This window comes from Tamandua tetradactyla, chromosome 12 (genome assembly GCF_023851605.1).
Source record: "Tamandua tetradactyla isolate mTamTet1 chromosome 12, mTamTet1.pri, whole genome shotgun sequence".
NCBI lineage: Eukaryota > Metazoa > Chordata > Mammalia > Pilosa > Myrmecophagidae > Tamandua > Tamandua tetradactyla.
In genome coordinates, this window is record NC_135338.1 from 88,966,123 (window position 1) to 88,984,894 (window position 18,772).

Genomic DNA, 18,772 nt, shown 5'->3' on the forward strand with positions numbered 1-18,772 from the left:
TTCGAAAGAGAGAAAAGTACCTCATAAAAATAAGTGACTAGAGTCACTTTTATTTTATTTTTATAACAAGCCTTTTATGCTATAGTTTTAAACCCCTTTTCTACAATAACACCTTACATTTATATAGTGTTTTATACTTTTCAAAGCACAAGCATGAACATTATCCTATTTTATCTTCACAACAACCTTCAGAGTTAAGTAGAGAAGATATAAGAGGAGGACAGTGTTACAGAATAAGGAAGCAAGATATTAAGTGACTTTCCACAAAGTGAGCCGTTAGGTCAGGCCTAGATCTCCTGGCAGCCAGTCCAGAATATTCTGTGATCTTTCTACTTGCCAGTAAAAGGGAGACAGACAGAACAGTAAATTAAATAAGGCTTCCTCACCAGATTGTTTATCCAATAGTTAGACAATTAATATATTGCCAAATGCAATGTGTTCATAATAATAAAATAAGTGAAAGTAAATCCTTCAGAATAGTTTTTACCTGAACTGTGGAAAATAATTTAAAACCTCAATTCTCATACATGCACACATACCCACACATTTCTAAGAAATATGAATAATAAATCCATCTGATTTGAATAAGAAAGTCTATTCAAAAGTTTTATCTTTTAAGCTGTGCATTTTATTAATATTTTGATTTATTCAAAAAGGAGATAGAAATCACTAATCTGTAGTTTAGCTGTTTAAAATATCTTCATTAAAATGTATTCCTTCATTTCCATTAACAACCTTTAGTGGCTAGGTACACTATGTTATATATGGTTTAGGATATATATTTACACTACTTCATGATCACATTCTTTGGTCCCCGAGTTCACGAAATCCCACATATACATAAATGGATTTTATGTTAGCTGAATTAAGTCATATAGAAACACATTTTATGAGCTTCTATTATGTTCCAAGCACTGATCTAAGTTGTGGGGTTAAAAGGGTAAATAGTACACAATCTGTGGAGTCTTTGCACTCGAAAGGGAAACACTTTGACAACTAAAGATAATGTAGTATTTTAAAAGGTAGATATAAAATGTACTATGAAAACATGTAAGAAAAATATTAATTTTCCCTGAATTATTCAGGAAGACATCGCAGAGGAGGGAAATTTTTTCTGAATTTTGAGTTGAATAGAAGACTGGCTGGGAAGTCTGGGAAAAGGGGATTGTAGACTGACAAACAAAACAGCTGGATAAAGAAAAGATCTTGGGTCCCAAAAAAGAAGCGTGGGAGATAACGAAGAGGTGCTTCCTCTGGAGCCATATAACAATAGACCTGTTATGAGAAGCTAGACATGTCAACATAACACCTGTTTCATTGTGAAACCATCAGAAAAAAAAGGAAATATTGACGCTCAATAATAATTGCAAAGTATTAACAATATATCTGGAGACAGTTCACTTGTGCAGAATGGAAATTCACTGAAACTGGCTTTAAGCTCATGACCCACATATACTCACATATAACAAGATCACAGATCTTCCCCACCAAATAATGACAGGATGTGCCATCAGGAAAACTCACAAACATTAAGGAAGTGTGTCTAGGAGGCTCTAAGGAACCTAACAGCATCCTGTTCCATTCTCTCTATGGGGATTTGTGTGTCTTTTTTTCCTTTTTCTTTTTTACATCTCTCCGTCTCCTTCGTTCTCCTTCTGCAGAGATTGTCTCTTTGGCCAAGAGGAAAAGTGGCTGCTCCACATCCCTGAGTTTACATGCACGTCCTCTCAATACAAGTTCTGCAGTCCCAATTTTCTGAAGAGACATTTTATCAAGCTGGATTGGACTAGTTGCCCAACTCTGGGTGCCTCCACAAAGACCAGCCTACAGGCGTGTGACACAAGGTTACCTTTTGAGGTTCCTTCCTGTGATGCAAGAGAAGTAGGGGGTGAGAAACCTTGTCGGTTAAGAACACACATGGCAGATTCAAGCGGTCTAGGTCCAAATACCGGCTTCATGTGACCTTAGGCAATTTCCTTACCACCAAATGTTGTATGCCACATTACCACCATTTTACTTGGATCGGCCACTGACCCACACAGAAGACACAGAGAGATTCAATGATCACTTAGAGCATGTATTTTAACCCAGGCTCTTAACCACTGCACCATTATGATTATAATGAAACACATTCAAATAGTTTATTAAGTATTAAACAAGTTAATGTCTTTGCTAAGCCATTTAAAATATTTATTTCCTATCTAATGAGGATGTTAGTATCTAACAAGGATAAGATAGAACAATGAATGGAAAAAAAGAGTTGGACAAGAAGATACTTAGGGTTTACCTATAAAAATATAATTCCTTTGAGGTAAGGTGTTATACTGAAATTTTATTGCATCACTTTCTATTTATTTAAAGCAATTTCCCTTGTACACACATCTGTGACTCCATATGCATATTTCAATGAAAATTAGACTTCAATGTATTTTTTCATACACTACTTAGAGAGCAAATTCCTCCTAATTCCTTTACTCTCTTCAAGTCCATAAGACCAGCTCATGCTCAAATTCTGGATCATTCTGAAAATACCTAGCCCAGTTTTATAACATTATTTATTTTTATCGCTGGAAACCCAGCCAGTGAAGAAAAATGAAGACAATTTGGTAAATAATGGATGCCAAGATGACTTACTGTTTTTCTGCAATGAGAAATTAGCAATTTATTATGTGACCTTTCTTCAAGTGCCTGTCAAGAAGTCAGAAGTAATAAAGCTTTACTGGCAAACAGCGACTGATTTAAAAAAAAAAAAAAAGATATACACTTAAAATATTGTATCTCTTTATTAAAAGTTAATCTGTTTGTGTGTCCACAGAAATAATGATAGATAAAACATTTTCTCAAAAATTTCTGTGGCTGCCCCCATGCAATGCACAGCAACTTGTTTGTATTTTCTGGCTACATTCTTAAATATACTTCAGTTTCAAAAAATGGAAGGATCTATAATGTATGTCTGTATTTTCTCCTTTATGAAAGGTCATCTTGAATTCCGATCATTTTCCCCCTTCTGGAGCTTAAAGATTGCAAGACTTTTTAGTGTCCGGCTCTAGGCTTTTATTTCTATCACTAGATACTAGACCCTTTTTTCCCCTAATATCAATTCTAGCATTGCACTTAATTAGAATATTCTGGAACTAAATGTATATAACTCACTATCAGAATGCCATGAATATCATGTAAGTGCTGTAATGAAGCCTCAGTAATGCTGCATTAAGCAATTTGGCATATTGAAAAGGTTTCCTTTCTCTTACCCTCTTGCTATTTAAAAATTTTTTAAATTATTCACAAACAAGACAAGATGATTTTTGCTTTAAAGGTATAAACATTTACATATGTTCTGTCTGTCAGGCCAATTTCTTATTAAGAACTTAAATAATAGCTCTTTTTACATGGAAAGATCTTATTAGATGTAAAAGCAGAAATGCTCTCTGAAATAGACACAAAATTAACCTTAATGAAAACACTAAAATTTTAAATCAAGCCTCAACACAGAGTTTACTTATTGTGGCATATTGAAGTGAGCTAGATAAAAAGATGAGAACTTATTTTATAAAATATATCATTTAAAATATGTCTTGCCTGCTCAAGGCTCTGTAATTAGTAGGATGGTGAATGATCTTTCTACTCAAGTGAGTCGAAAGGATTGCTGGACTAAACACACACACATAAGAGAAACACACACAAGGAGAAGTCAAACCTTTTAGTTTCTAAAAATGTCAGGAAGGAGAGAGCTTTGCTTTGAATATCACAAAGAACAATTTCATATGCTTTTAATTTTACCTATAAAACTCAAAACCCAATAGAGAAGAAACCTTGGGAAGAATAAGCAATACATTCATAAAATATATTCTATTCCAGGTACAGTTTCTTTTCTTTCATATTTTGATGAAACCATTTGACCCTGGGTTGTGAAAGGTTTTCTTAGAAACTGCATCTTACTTCCATTGGCTCAATACAAAGTCTATAGCTCTGAGTAGGGAAGAAAAAATAGAAAAAAGAAAGAAAAAGGCAAAATATTCCAAACAGTGGTAACTTCTGGGGATATGTAGTCACATTTATAAATATATACCATGGCTTTTATATTGTTATTAAAACTATCAGTTTGAAAACCTTAGTTTCTTATACTAAGAGAAAAATTGCCGTATTTTCATGAAGAAAGTTTACAGTACCCTTTATTCCTAAACTAACTTTAAACATTTGAAATAATCTTCTAGGAGACCCTAGCAGCAACTAAACAAAATATCAACAAAAAAATCACATGAACTGCCCAGTTTCAGACAGAATGCTCAGTTATTTTTGTTACTTCCAGAAAAGCGAGCCAAAAATGTGTGTGTGTGTGTGTGTGTGTGTGTGTGTGAGTATATGTGTGTGTACACATGTCTTGTATCCACTTTGCATGCTGGTAACTATTTGCTTAGTTGATGTCTGACATGGTGGGAAATCATATCAGACATAACTAGAGAACAAAAGAGTTTGCCAAAGCAGCTGGGAATTGGGCATAAAAGTCTGATCCATGCTGCAATCATTTAAGCACAAACAGTAGAAGGCTTTGTGATATGTTTTTAGACCTGATATTTGCTGATATTAGAAGCTCAAAGATTGACAATATTTTCAAGTTTTTTTTAAAGCTGTCTAAAGCATCACTCCTTGAGTTTATCAACATTTTTGAACAATTGTCCCAGTACTATGGAGTGGAGTTATACAGAATTTATATGGAAATTTTAGAAGTTTAAACTCTATCTATACTATAACTCTGTATCCTCTTTAATCTGTTTATTTATACCACTTCCTTAAGACATACACATACCCACACATGCACACACATACTGAAACCATATAAATACTGATAATAGAAAGTCATACAAGTTATTCATAAAACTTTTCCTTATTTCACTCTTTAAAACTAACCTGTAGTGGATGAGACTGATCTATAATCGCATTTGTATCATTACTAGACCGTGCTTTCAGCCATGATAAAAACTAACTTTTTCAGGTAAGGGACTTAGAATTTAGAAACCTACAAGTCTGATATTAGAGTAAATGAAAAGTGTCCTGTACCTTTAATATGTAAATTTGTGGAAATCCAGCCTTCCACTTGTGAGGGGTTCTCTGCTTATTACTTTACGACATTTCCAGGCGGAAGGTGAGGAGGGGCGCACATTAATTTGCTTTATGTTTAACTAGAGAGGCTTCCCATAACTATTAGAGCCCACTTTGGGCCCGCTTCATTTTAGAGTTGTTGTCAGTCATTTGAGAGTGATATGCCCCGTGCCCGGGAAGAATAAACACATCATATATTAGGTAAAGCTTTGATGCATGGGGATTGCTAAATGCCAACACCTCTTTCTGAGGATAGGGAAATCAGAAAGTGGAGATGAGATTAGGGTAGGAAGGACTTTTATAGACAGGAGTCCAGCAAGCCTTTCTGGAATGCTCCAGCTCAGAATCCAGTGTAGAGGCAAAGCCAGTGATTGCTTTATTTTTGCTTTGGCTCATTTTCTGGTGGCTTTGCTCCGAAAAGAGGAATAGCACCGGGGACACATATGATTGGTTTCCCTCTCCAGTTACTGATCATGGAAATTAAACAAAACATGAACTGCTATCACAAGTTGTTTGGGAACGTTTCAATCACAACCACTTTTGACAACTGGTCAGGAAGTGATTGCTTCCTAAGAGTCAACATTTAAATCCATCTATTTTTCCTTTTGATGCTTCCCCAGTGCTCCATTTTAGGCATTTTTGAATGTAGACCTTTTTTGAAAAAGCAAAATTTGGTTTCAGAAAGCAGAAAAATAGTTTTTGTTTAAGAAATTAAGTATCTTTTACTTCTCCTCTTTCCTTGGAGCTCCAGAATGAATTAGTCATCCACTAATATGTTTTCAAGTTGGGAAATCAATGAATTACAACATTATTTAGCAGGATGTCTCAAAATTTCAAAAAAAAAAAAAAAAGTAGAGGACGTTTTACCCAGAGGAATGTGTCTGATTTTTCCATATGTTTGACATCAATTTGCTCTAGCATCTTGGTGCTTCATCTTGAAGCGATTGTGTGTTAGCCCGATTTAAACACAGGCATTTTGGCTCATATCGCAGCTGGTTTTCAGGCTAGACTACATGATTCTTATTGAGAACTAATTATTTCATACAGCTTTAATACTCTTCAGAGTCATGAGAATCTCGATGAATGATGATGGGCATATATTATTATCTCACAGGTTGTATTAAGCGGCCATATCTCAAATTCTAATTGCATCGCCACTCAACATCCCTCTTGCTATGCTCCTTACCTTCAGGAATGTTCTCCTGTTCTGTCTTGTTATCTTGTTTAAGGAAAGACAGTACTGCCAGCTTTCTTCGCCTTGTGCGTGAGCCAAGGGACTTCCATTGGTTAAAAGAAGAATCTGTTTATGAAATTACAAATTAAAAATTAAAAATCTCATATTACTCTCCCCGAGGTCACAAAGATCTGAGCCTTTGGGATGAACTCAACCACACTAGAGGGCCACCCCTCTCCTCTGTTGTTTGCCTTAAACAATTCAGAAGCCCGTGATTTTTATTTAATTAAAGAAGCAAGGAAAACAGAGTAAATTGAATTTAATGAAAATGTTCTATATGTGAATATAGTAGATATAGGTGCATGTAAAACAAGGAGATAAATAAATATTTCTGTACATTTAAATTAACCCAAAGCTAAAAGGGAGTCACAAATGACGAAAACCATTTAGTGGTTTCAATAAATAAAACAAACTAACACAAAACCATTACTGTCCTAGAACAATGGAAAGAAACAAGACCGTGGAGAACCCACAGTTGCATTTGGGTTTCAAGCTCTTGGCAGATGAATCAAGACTAGTGATTTTTTCTAGAAACTTAGAGTCTTAATTCATCGTGATTATTAAATAAACATTATTGTGAATTTCTTTATGAGGACCTCTCCATGTTGGATATTTAGGGTTATCCTGAAATATCTGAAAGGGAGAGGATTACTTCACATACCTTAACACAAAACATTTGCACACTGCATGTGTTGAATTTACAACAACAGTTACATTTACTCGGCTCCTATATCATACCAACCGCTGTGCCAGACTTGTCCTGCGTTTCCTGTCCCTGACAACCTCAGTTGTAGTTACTTTGGCCATACCCACCTAGTCATCTTGTTCTGGAAAACCAGAAAACAAAAATAAAATGAAGATGTCCATGGATTGCTCTCCGCCAGGACCTACTCTTATCAACATTGCCAGTAAGGGTTTATCAGCTTCAGGCATAAGGCAAATCTATCTTATTAGTGTGAAAACTAATGAAAGATCATTCTGACAATGATAATTAATTGCAGTTGTTGACAAGGACTCAGTTCCTTCTCGCTCCCTTTTCTGTTGCTCTCTCTGGCTCTCCTCCCTCAATTAGACATATGAAAAGTGCGGCCCTCCCCTTTGAGAAAGAAGCTTTTAGATTAATCATATTATCTTAAGGTTCCAAATCTCCATGCCTGTGTGACCTTTCTTCCGTTAGAATCCATTATCTTAAACTATCACAATAATCCTGGCTTTAGGGAGGGAGAGAGGGAAGAGGAATCAAACCTAATAGATGGCAAATAAGATTAATCTATGATCTAAGTGCCGATTACACTTGGCCCTGCCCTTGAACACCCAGGTGTAACCTTGAAATTCACATCCGCTAAGACACTGCAATTGGATTGAGTGTCCCTGAAGGCAGGGGGCAGCTGGTCAAACTTTACCCATTACTCCCCAGCGAGCTCCTGCGCCCTCTCAACCTCCAACTCTTTTTCCTTGTGGAATTTGGCAGCTCTGCTTTTTCATGTTTGTTTTGGGATAGTTCGCATTTTTTAGATAAAATACTTATTTTGGGTCCCTGATTTTTGTTTGTCAGAGCAACCGGTCACGGAAGGAATGAACTTTTACCTGGACCTCACAAGAGGAAACCAAATGATCCAACTCCTCACAATCTGATAAAGGCACCAAAATAAATTCGTCTTCGCTTCTTTCAAAACAGGGACACACTGATCGCCGAAACGGCACGTGTTTAAGAACAGCCCAGAGGAGGGAAAAAATCCCCCTTGCAACATTTGTCTTCTGAACTTTGAGCTGATTATTTTTCTTGCTCCTAGTCTGAGGTCTTAGGAAGGACACGCTTTTGGTAAGATGGAACCTGACAAGTCCAAGCTACTGGTGAGATGGACAAAAAAAACCCAAAATGATTCAGCATAGAGACAGCAGTTTCAGAAATATCAGAGAGAAAGAAAACAAAATGATATCATGTCCTCATTAAACGTCCTCATTAAATGTTGGCCCTGTCTCTTGAAATTCAAAGGTGACCTGCTAGAAGCCAAGTTCCCTCCTAATAAATTTTTGCGGTCCAAATTTCAGTGCGTATTTAAACCACAGAAGATCAAATAAGATTAAGTTCAATATTGGAATGAGAAAAAAATCAGTTATAAACAAGGAAAATTCACATAAGTTTCAAAAATATTAGAAGTAAACGTGGTGGGCAAACCATATGACCATTTCTTCTGTTACAGATAGTTCAATACCAGGAATACCAGTCAGGGAACCCGCTTTCATTCCTGTGAGTATTAAGCCTATCTCTGTATTCTTTCTCTAGCATATTTTTCAAACGCAAGTGCTTCTCTTAAAACAGAACCACTACGGCAAGCATTCATTTTGGGAATGCTTTCTGAGCTGTTGCCTTATTCTTAGTTCACATTGAGATAAGGACCTCTAGCCACGTAGTTCCTGAATAGTTCCGTAATTTTCTTGTCATTTATAGCTTGATTCCTGAGATATTAAGTATAATCTTTAGCGTTTTCTCTTTCTTTTTTTCTTTCTTTCAAAATTAAGTTACATCGTTCCATCTTTCTCTCTGTCTCTCTCTCTCTTTTTTTTTTTACTTAGTCTCAAAATCAATCTAGAAATAAATAAAAATTCACTGGGAAAACATTCTGGAAACTATTTTTGAAGCTCAATTATCTGGAAAGCATTGCTGAGGTCAGCTCTGTATAGAGATGAGCTGTGTGATCTTGTTCTCATTGCTTAATGTCTCGGAGTCTCAGTTTGCACACATGAAAAAAGGGATAATTCCACATCTATTCAGGGCTGAGAATTCAGTAACTCTACGCATAAAAGTGTGTAATAATGGCTGGTACATTGAGTGGAATCCCAGCCCCGCTGTCTATTAGCTTTGCGACCTTGGGAAAAATTGCTCAGCTACTCTGTATTTTAATTTCCTCACCTCAAAGCGGGAATATTAAAAGAAACTATTTACTTTATAATGTTGCTATGGGGGGGGTAAATGAATTAAGACAGATAAAATACTTTGATGAGTGTCTTATTTTAAAAAGTCCTTTATCACTGTTTGCTGATATTGTTCTTGCTGCTGTCACTAATAGAATCTCAGTGATACTTTTTTTCCCTCTTTTTGGCCGTGAACTCGGGAACTCTGGAAAAACAACATTAAAACTGATTTTATTAGATTTTTGCAAAGCTCACATGGGGTGGGGGTGGGGGGAATTACCAAAGAAACAAACGATACTGGGAGCTCTGGTAAAAAAGACAAAGGATTCCTGGATGCTTCCTTTCTTGCATTTGTGAGGACAGTGGCATTTTGACTGAATGGAAGAGCCCTTGTCAGCTGTCCGGGGGAGGGTTACAACCCACACCTCCACAGGAGCAGCATGCCATTTAAGTCAGAGAGAGTAATGAAATTTCATTTAATTTGTCAGGAAGAAAGTGCTAATGTTAAAAGGCATTTAATAAAAAAGGGAGAGATTCTTTGAAAGGGAGTCCTTAAGTAATTACTTCAAGTGTCTTAGGCCTCCTCACCAGAATATTTACATTAGTGTCTTACAGCGCTAGTGTGTAATTAAATTAGTGCAGCATTTACATTCGGTCTTTTTTTTTTTTAAGGAAGTGCAATTTTATTAATAATCCTCCTTAAAAGAGAGAGAGAGAGAGAGAGATTGACTTGACCTGCTCAAATCAGGTTTTAGTGGGTTTTTTTTCTTTTTAAAGTCTTACTGAGAGAATTGCCGAGTTCGAGTTATTTGCGTGTACGCATTGGGAAGAAGAGCTGGGGACCAGGGTGGAGTGGCTATCTCCCTCTTCAGTTGCACTTGGAACGATGCCATCTTTTATCTACTCAGTCCTGACGTGGAGAAGTCAGGTCAGCTGCTACGGACTGTCAGCATATTGCGCTGGATTGCCTTGTCTAGCCCAGGCTCTCTTTTCAAGTTGTCTGGGAGGAGAGGAGGGATGTGGATGTGTGAGTGAAAGGAAGTACTTGTGAAGCCGTGTGAGGCAGACTCATCCCTCATCACTCCTCCCCACGGGCAGGGAGGAGCTCAGCGCTATCAGCAGCCAGAGCCAGAGCCAGGGGAGATAACTAATACTCCCGGACTGGGGGTGGCCCATGGGACCAGACGGGATGGATTTGTATTTCTGACGCCTGTGTACATCCAGGGAAAAGATTCTAAAAACATTTCTTTGGAAGTCATCCACTGCTATTTTCCAAACTAATTTAGAAAACAGCCTCATGAATGAGTGAGTCTGTATACAAGGGTCCCGTAAATGTTTAACTTTTGGGTTTCACCAGGTCTGACTTCCAATGAGGCGATGTGGGCGTAGCGGCAAGAACGCAGGTTGTAGAGCTGGAGACAAAATAGGTTATACACACACACACACACACACACACGTGACATAGTTGTAGATAGAGATCGTATAGTTGATTTGTAAATGAAATGAGGTTATTCGAAAAGTTTGTAAACTCTAAGTTGCTATCAACTTTAGCTATTATCATAACTACGAGTGGAATGATTTTACTAAAATACAAAGCTGATCATGTCATTCTCCTTACGATAATTCAATGGCTTTCCATGGCTCTCAGAATAAATAAAAACTTTTCAATAAGCTGTGCATTGCAATTGCTCATTTTCAGACATCTCATCCTTCCTGAATTGACTTTTCAAACTATCAGGTCTTCAACATATAAGATCTCCTGTGACTCTGGTCCTTTGCATTTATTTTTCTCTGTCCAGAGCTAGGCCACTCAATAAGGTAGCTACTAGGCTTATGTGGTTTTTTAAATTTAAAGTAATTAAAATTAATTAAATAAAATAATTAAAACAAAAATTGTTTCATTGCTCAGTACACTAACCACATTTCATGCACTTAATAACCCTGTGTGGCTAGTAGCTGACACATTGGATGAGGCAGCTACAGACCATTTCCAACACCACAGCACCTTCTTAATCTCTGCTGGTCTAGAGTGATCTTCACTCTCTGACTTCATCATTCTCAGCCAGAAAACCCCTCCATGAGGAAATCAAGCCCCCCAACTCCATTGCCTTAAATACGAGTTGGAGCGTCCTCTACAATATTCCACCAGTAGAAGTTGCCCAACTGCTTTTCTGAATTTCCTGATCAACTAGAAGCTCAATGAAGCCAGGGACATGTCTCCAGTACTGATCAGCATTCTACCGTGCTGGAAGAGAACATTTAATAGTGAAAGCATTCACAGAGCCTTTACTAGATGCTATTCTAAGCACTTTAAATATATATATGCTCTCCTAATGTATAAGTACATATATCTCAATGCACAAACAGGTTCTATGTATTATCTCAGCACTGCCAGTGAAGAGCCTGAGGCACAGAAAGGTTAAATCACTAGCCCTGATGTGGCTTTCTGGTTATCGAGTGGGAGATTGGTGTGCAAATCCAAGGAATCTGACCCCAGCACTCATCCTCCAAACCTCCCTGACACTGGTATGCACACAGTTGTTACTGAAAGAATAAAGGAGTACAGGACTAGGCATTGTAACAGATGGCAGTTACTCTTCCACAGCATTATCGTGTTCTAAAATTGCACAATTCCCTCACCAACCTGACTACCCGCAGTATCCTTTTCTCTTACTAAATGCATAATGCTCTCTCACTCCAGCCTTAACTACCGCGTGAATATAGAAGTCATATTATACCCACTCCACATTTCGGAAACCTAAGGTCTAGAGAGAGTAAGCATCATGAGGCTTTCTTAGTGGAAAATCAAAGTAAGACTGTTTTGGCAAGTCATCAGGTGACATGAAGCTGGTGGTCAGGGAATATGAGCCGACAACTTCAGTTTTTCTTGGCTTTTATGTCTTAGTTTCTGACTGTCCAAGTCATATTAATTAGCATTATCACTTTTTTCCATACTTGCATGCGGTACTCATCTATTAGATAATGAAATCACTAAATATTGTTTCCAACAAATTAAGACAATGTCTATAAGTAGGTCCCCAATCAGCCCTCCCAACTGCTGTGTCACTAGAATTATGAATAAATCAAAATTATGCTAACGTTCATAGACTATTACTATTTTTTCTAGTTCAGATTGAATGCTGGAACCACAAAAAAGGGGATTTTTCTTTTGAACAGTGAATGTATTTAATGCAAAATTTTGGTTAAATAAGAGTCTCACTATGAATGCACCGTAAGACTTTGTCTCTCTGCAGTGTTCAAATGCACTGATGAAAATGGAGGGTAATAGAATTTCCAAAAGGACCATATTCCATTTTGTTAAAATCCCCAAATGCCAGAATGGGAAATGTTATAGTAATAATTTTGTACACCCCAATTTAAGAGCTAACACTTTTGATAAATATCAGGCAGGCAATATCCTATAATTTTACATTTTATAATGTATTGACCCTTTCTGCTTGTCAAGAAATTTATAAGATTATGTACTGTCATTAAACTCATTACACAGATGAGAAAATGGAGGCACAAGGCAATAACAACTTGTCCAACTCCTTTAGTTAGTAAGTGGGCAGAGCTGGGATTTTAACTTTTATAATCTTGTTTCAGAACCCACTTGCTTTACCACTGCCCTTTGTCAATGCCCCATCCACAGGCACAGACACACTTACATAAATGCATGCTGGAATTTAGAACGACTTTTCTAATGAAGCAGAGAAATTAGGAAGACTCTTCATTTTTGTATTTGAGGATGGTGTTCTATGTGGCAAAGGCAAATTGGATTGTCAGCACAGATTATAAAGATGAAAAACTGTTGTGAATAATTGAACAGGAAAGAAAAAAAAAGGGTTTCTAGCAAAACCCATGTGTTCATTCTGATTGAGGAATGCACCTAGTTAGATTAAGAGAATATTAGGGAACAAACATTTTATAACCCATTTTATACTTTAATTTTTTCATCCTTCAGTATAATATCATGTTTGTTCAATAAGAGCAAAAGCTTACGTTTTCGTTAAGAGAATTTTTCAATTTGATCATTGAATACAATGTATATCTGGCTACAGTCTAACCTTGGTCATATAAAGCTAAATTTATCTTCTCCTTTCTCAAACACAAAGAAAAAGCCAGTACCAATAAGGTAGTTTAGAAATATGTTTACAATTTCATATTAGCAGCAGCTTTAATCACAACCCAGATGTAATTTTTCTCCTAATCATAAAGTGTCACTAATGACATTTTACAAATATATGGATTGTGTTGTTTCCTGAGAGCTATTTATAAAAAGCGTACAGTGGTTCAGCCTGGTATTTGGCCATTTTAGTTACTTAGCAGGATTGACTGAAGATCCGATCTGATTGGCTCAGCGGTAATCTGTCCTTTACTTGAGAAGGAATCGAAAACCCAGAAGCTCCTGAAAAAGTCAATTCAACTGAAAGGAAAACGTGTTCCTGCTGCTGTAGACCTTGAAGCGTTGAAAAAAGATGATGGATCTTTTCGACTCAGAAGTTCATTCTAAAGCAGGGGAGAAAACAATAGCCCATCACTTGACTTTTTGAAAGGATGCTTTCTTAAAAAAAGTAGCATTCCATGGAAGGACATAAAGCAGTGAACGTTCTGAAACGCAATTAAAAACAATTGCTGACATTATTTTGAGTTAAATCAAGTGCAGTGAAAACGGCAAATGGCCAAAAATCGTGCTTGTGGCATTAAAATATATATATATATATATATATATATATATATATATATATATATACACACATACATATATATATATTGAAATAGGGGAAACAGATTCAGAAGAAATGATTTGTAAGCATGTGGTTAAAACTATTTATATACTGGGTTCTATTTGTTTTACAGCCAGTGGTCCACGGACAGCATGAAAGGTTATCTTTGACAAGGTTTTAGCTATTATTTTCTTCCAGTGAAATGGTATTTCTTGAGAAAAAAAGGTCTTTGGAACAAAATAACAATAAATCCTGATTTAGATACATAAACCTGCCATTGATATCACATAATATCACTGTTCTTTCTCACTCGATACAGGCGTTTTAAAGATAAATGGTAAAACTGAACTGGAAATCCATCTGGCCGGCTGCCTGCTCTAATGAATAACCCCACTTTGGCTCCTGCAATGTAAGCAGAAAGTTCTCTCCCGGCCTCTTTCGTCCGTCATGAATCTACAAGACAGCCGACATAATATCTGGGCGACAACGGTGCGCTAACAGTGCAGTGACTTCCATTTTCTTTGCTTTCTATTGATTTTCACTTAATAACTGGCGAAATACTAAACGTCCTCCCTGAGTACCTAATAAATCCTGCCTGAGCTTTTTATTGAGGAGAATTTAATAAAAACAACCATTGCGGCTGAGGGATTTTTCTTCTGGACAGAACAGAGGGGTAGGGGATGGCCGGGTTGGGACAAGAGGAAGCCATTTGATTTTTTTTTTTTTTTCCAGGGGACTTTCTCCCCTTCAGAACAGCAGAGCTGCCCAGGATGCCTGTGCGTTTCACCCTGGTTTCCCCCAGAAAGAGCTGTAAGCTCCACACACAGCTTATCGGGCACAAGTGAAGACAAGTGGTTGCATGAGCTTTGTAAAGACCAATTTTCTGCTCCTCCTGCATCCACGAATAACTGATTTCAAGTTTTGGCCAAGCACTCCCACTTTGCTCTCAGAGGTTGTCAAAAGCCTGTAAGAATGTGCATTTTACCATCCTGGTTGATGTTACTTTATATTTGATCGCAGCAATGCTCTCGGAGTGCTTGGATACCTCGAATAGAATTTCAGATAGTTTAAGGGGGCACATAAAACTTAGTCTGTTTCACGCTAATTTGAGACTTAAGCTTGCTTTTGGACAATCAAAAAGCCAGAGTTCTCTAAAAGCCAAAGAAAAGTAGAAATCAGGGCTAACATAGCATCTCAAACCATTTTCCTCTGCATAAACTTCTAAAACAATTTCCATTGTTAATGTTCAACGAAAAATCTTTATTCCGCAACCCGATCTTTCAGAAGTATTTCACACTTTAGTACCCTCACCCTTCCCCAGATTTTGCTTTTTTCATCTTTTGGGGGGTGTTACATGGTCCGGGAATCAAACCTCCCCTGATTTTAATTGATCTCGAGGCTAATTTCAAATCACTGGGCTTAGTGAACAGTATTTTAGAATTTCTTCACCTATAAAAACTTATTTCATTGCATTTTCAATAAGGTTTCTAATGAAGAAATTTCACTTTTTTAGAGAATGAAAAATAGAACCTACTTGAAAGCAAAGTTGTTTGTTTGTTTTTTGCAAAATCCATAGATTCAAGTTTGGATAGCCTTGTTGCAAAGGGATGAATGACTCAAGTATTCATCAACAGCCACACTGTCGCTTTTCATACAGAATGTGGGATGGTGGCAGGGGTGGAATAGCTCAGGCTTCTTGTCAAATAATCTATATGAAATCCTGATTTTCCTCTTCTGAGGTTTGGGGACCGTCTACAAAATGGGAATACTGTTGCCTAACTAGTATGGCTGATATTATCTCACCAAAAATAAATAAATGCATGGGTACTCCAAAAAATGATGTTGCTTTGGATTATGAAGGTACCTCAATAAAGAATAATTGTCAGTCAATCCAGCTAAGGTTTGAAAACAGCTAGATTCCCCAAAAGAACTTCTTTCTAGTCCCTTTGAGACACAGTATGGTCTAGTGTTGAGCCTGTTACCTCCACAGCTTATAGCCATCTGATTTAACTCCTCTGTGCCTCAGTTTCCTTTTCACTGAAAAGGAACTAAGAAAAACCTTTTTTTTGGCATAGACAGGCTCTGGGAATGGAACCTGGGTCTCCAGCATGGATGAGTGTTTTTGCAAGCATGGAAGGAGTTAATGCATAGTAAGGGCTCTGGACATAGAAACACCCCACCAATGTTTGCTTTGATTATTTATAAATGCTGCTAGAGAAAAACTAAAGTCCAGTTGGGTGTTTTTACAAAGAAAAGCCTAACCATTATCCCAATGAGAAGACTTTCCCTTTATTTAGACGTCTTTTTGCCAACCTCCATGCTTCTTCATGGGTGCTGTATCTTTTCTGTGTCCAGCTCCTGCTAAAAGTAAAAGCAAAGGAAAAACTTTAATATTTTCTTTCTCTGATCCTTTTTTTTTTCCTGAGAAGTTCTTTTCTTAGGTTCTAGTGAAACCTAGTCTATTCCCAAGTCAGTAGAATGCTTTGGTTCCATCTAATCAGGTAGGCTAACATGAAGAAAAGGTAGCAGTGCACAGAGCTCATCCCTGATTTGAGGATTTGGGGCAGGACTTGGGAACCACTCAGGTCTTTGTGGACGGCTCTGTGTGGGGCGCCCTCTAATCAGTTCTCATGAAGGTGTATTGCTATTCAGATAATGTCTTCCACTGCTCCACAAAAGGTTGTTGCACTGAGCTGTGATTGTGACAAATGATTTACTATTAGGAACATTCTGTAATTATTGTTCGGTGGGACCGCAGACCGATACATCATTAACGTGATAGACGGCCTTTTATATCAGCAAAAATAACTAAATTAATAAAAATGGCTTCATTCCAAACCCTGTCAGAAAACCAATAGTCAGGACAATCAAGTAGTAGTGATACCTGAAAAAGCCATGGTTTATACCCACCGACAAATCATGCTTTATGCATGAGTAATAAAATATTTGTATATGTAATCTCTATAATATGGGTCTCTGTAATAGAACATAGATTTTTATAGATGTGAGCCTTACATGAAAAGTGGGGGATATTTAAATATTTTCTCCGAAATGAGTGAGATTTAAATTTATGCTGTAGTGCGTTTGGATTGCAGTTTTAGGATTTAACTATTTACCTATGACATCTTTTCTTTCAAAATATTTTAAGTGGACACTGCAAACTGTAATTCCTTCCTTCCTACCCTCCTCTTCCTCTCTCTCTCTCTCTCTTTTTCTCCCTCCCTCCGTCTCCCCCCACTTTCTTTCTATCTCTCTCCAAACCCTAAACTATACTCTAATTTACAAGCCTCATATTTCTTACTTTTCCAGATAGAATTAAATAATTAAACATTTTATGGTGAAAACAGTTTTCTCATAGCAAACCAAGTCGAGACCTCCAACAGTGCTTTATTTGAAGTTATCGCATGGTTATATGATTTAGAGCTTCCAGAAGAACTGACAAATTGTATTTGTACAGAAAATTAACATAGTGATATTTGGGGAAATTAACTCGTTGCTGAAAGTTTTGTCCTCCGCTTAACTTATAATATCCATTTGGCAAGGAAACTGAGACCAATACAGGCTGAGAGGTCCAGGCAGCTTCCCTGCTTTGCTTCCTGTGATATTCCAATAAGCCCTGTGAGAGCTGTTGATATACCACCTAACAGAGGGGGAAACTGAGATTCAGATGTGGTTCAGAACTTGCCTACATGCCATCTTCTCATGATCACTGCACCCCACACAAGATTTCGGTTCATGTCAAAAACCACAGCAGACAGAAATCACCGCCGAAGAACAAGGCTACCTCTCACGGTGCCACCTCAAACAAACATTACTCCCTAAAAATAAAATCTACCACTACATCTTTTGATAACTTCACTCATTATTGCTATGATTCTTACCTTTAGAAAAAAACTATTTATGGTGGATTTTGTTCACCATAAAATTCAGTAATATTAATTAAATGAAAAAATACATTTCTGTAAAACTCTAAATCATCTGGTTCAAAATCTCATGTCCTTTCATTTCCCCTTCGTTTCCCGGTGCCTGCCCATGTTAAAAAAAAACAAACAACAAGCTCATGTCTTGATGAAACGTTATGCTTATTTCCAGTATGTTTTCAAAGGTAAACTAGCCTCGTATATAGCATTGACTAAACATTGGATGATTAAGATATCAGCTTCACCTACCAAGCATTATTCAATGTGCAACATGCATATGCAAGTGTGTAGAGGAATCCAAAAGCTTAGCCAATAGAGAAGAGGCAATATATCTAATGAAAATGGGGATTAGGGAATCAAAGGAAGAGAGAAGAAAATATCTTTAAAAATGCAATGAATATAAGTAATTGCACTTTGGGTTTGAATGGCAATTTACCAGAGACATTGATTCAGAGCCAAATGTGCAACTAAAGTTCACTGAACCGTGATCTGCTTATTCTGCAGTGACGATTGTGAACCTTATAAGGAAACAGTGATGTTCATTGTTTATTTTAATAGGATCTCTGCATATTGAGGTAAAAGTAGAGGAGTCTAAAGGTAGTGTTTAAAATTTAAACCCAGAAGATATGACTGAACTGTTCCCTTGCTCTTGATTTGCTAAAATTGAACGTACGCTTGTCTTTCAGACATATTTGTTGTCCTATTATTCTAAAGCAATGAATCAAACAATCATATCCTTCAATGATTTAAAAGGTAAGACATATTTCTGGGCACACTTGGAATATTCTTATAGATTTCTACTCAGATATGCCTTAAAGGTTTTTATGTGAATAAAATACAATTGTATTACTAGATTTTTGCACTTTATTGGTGAC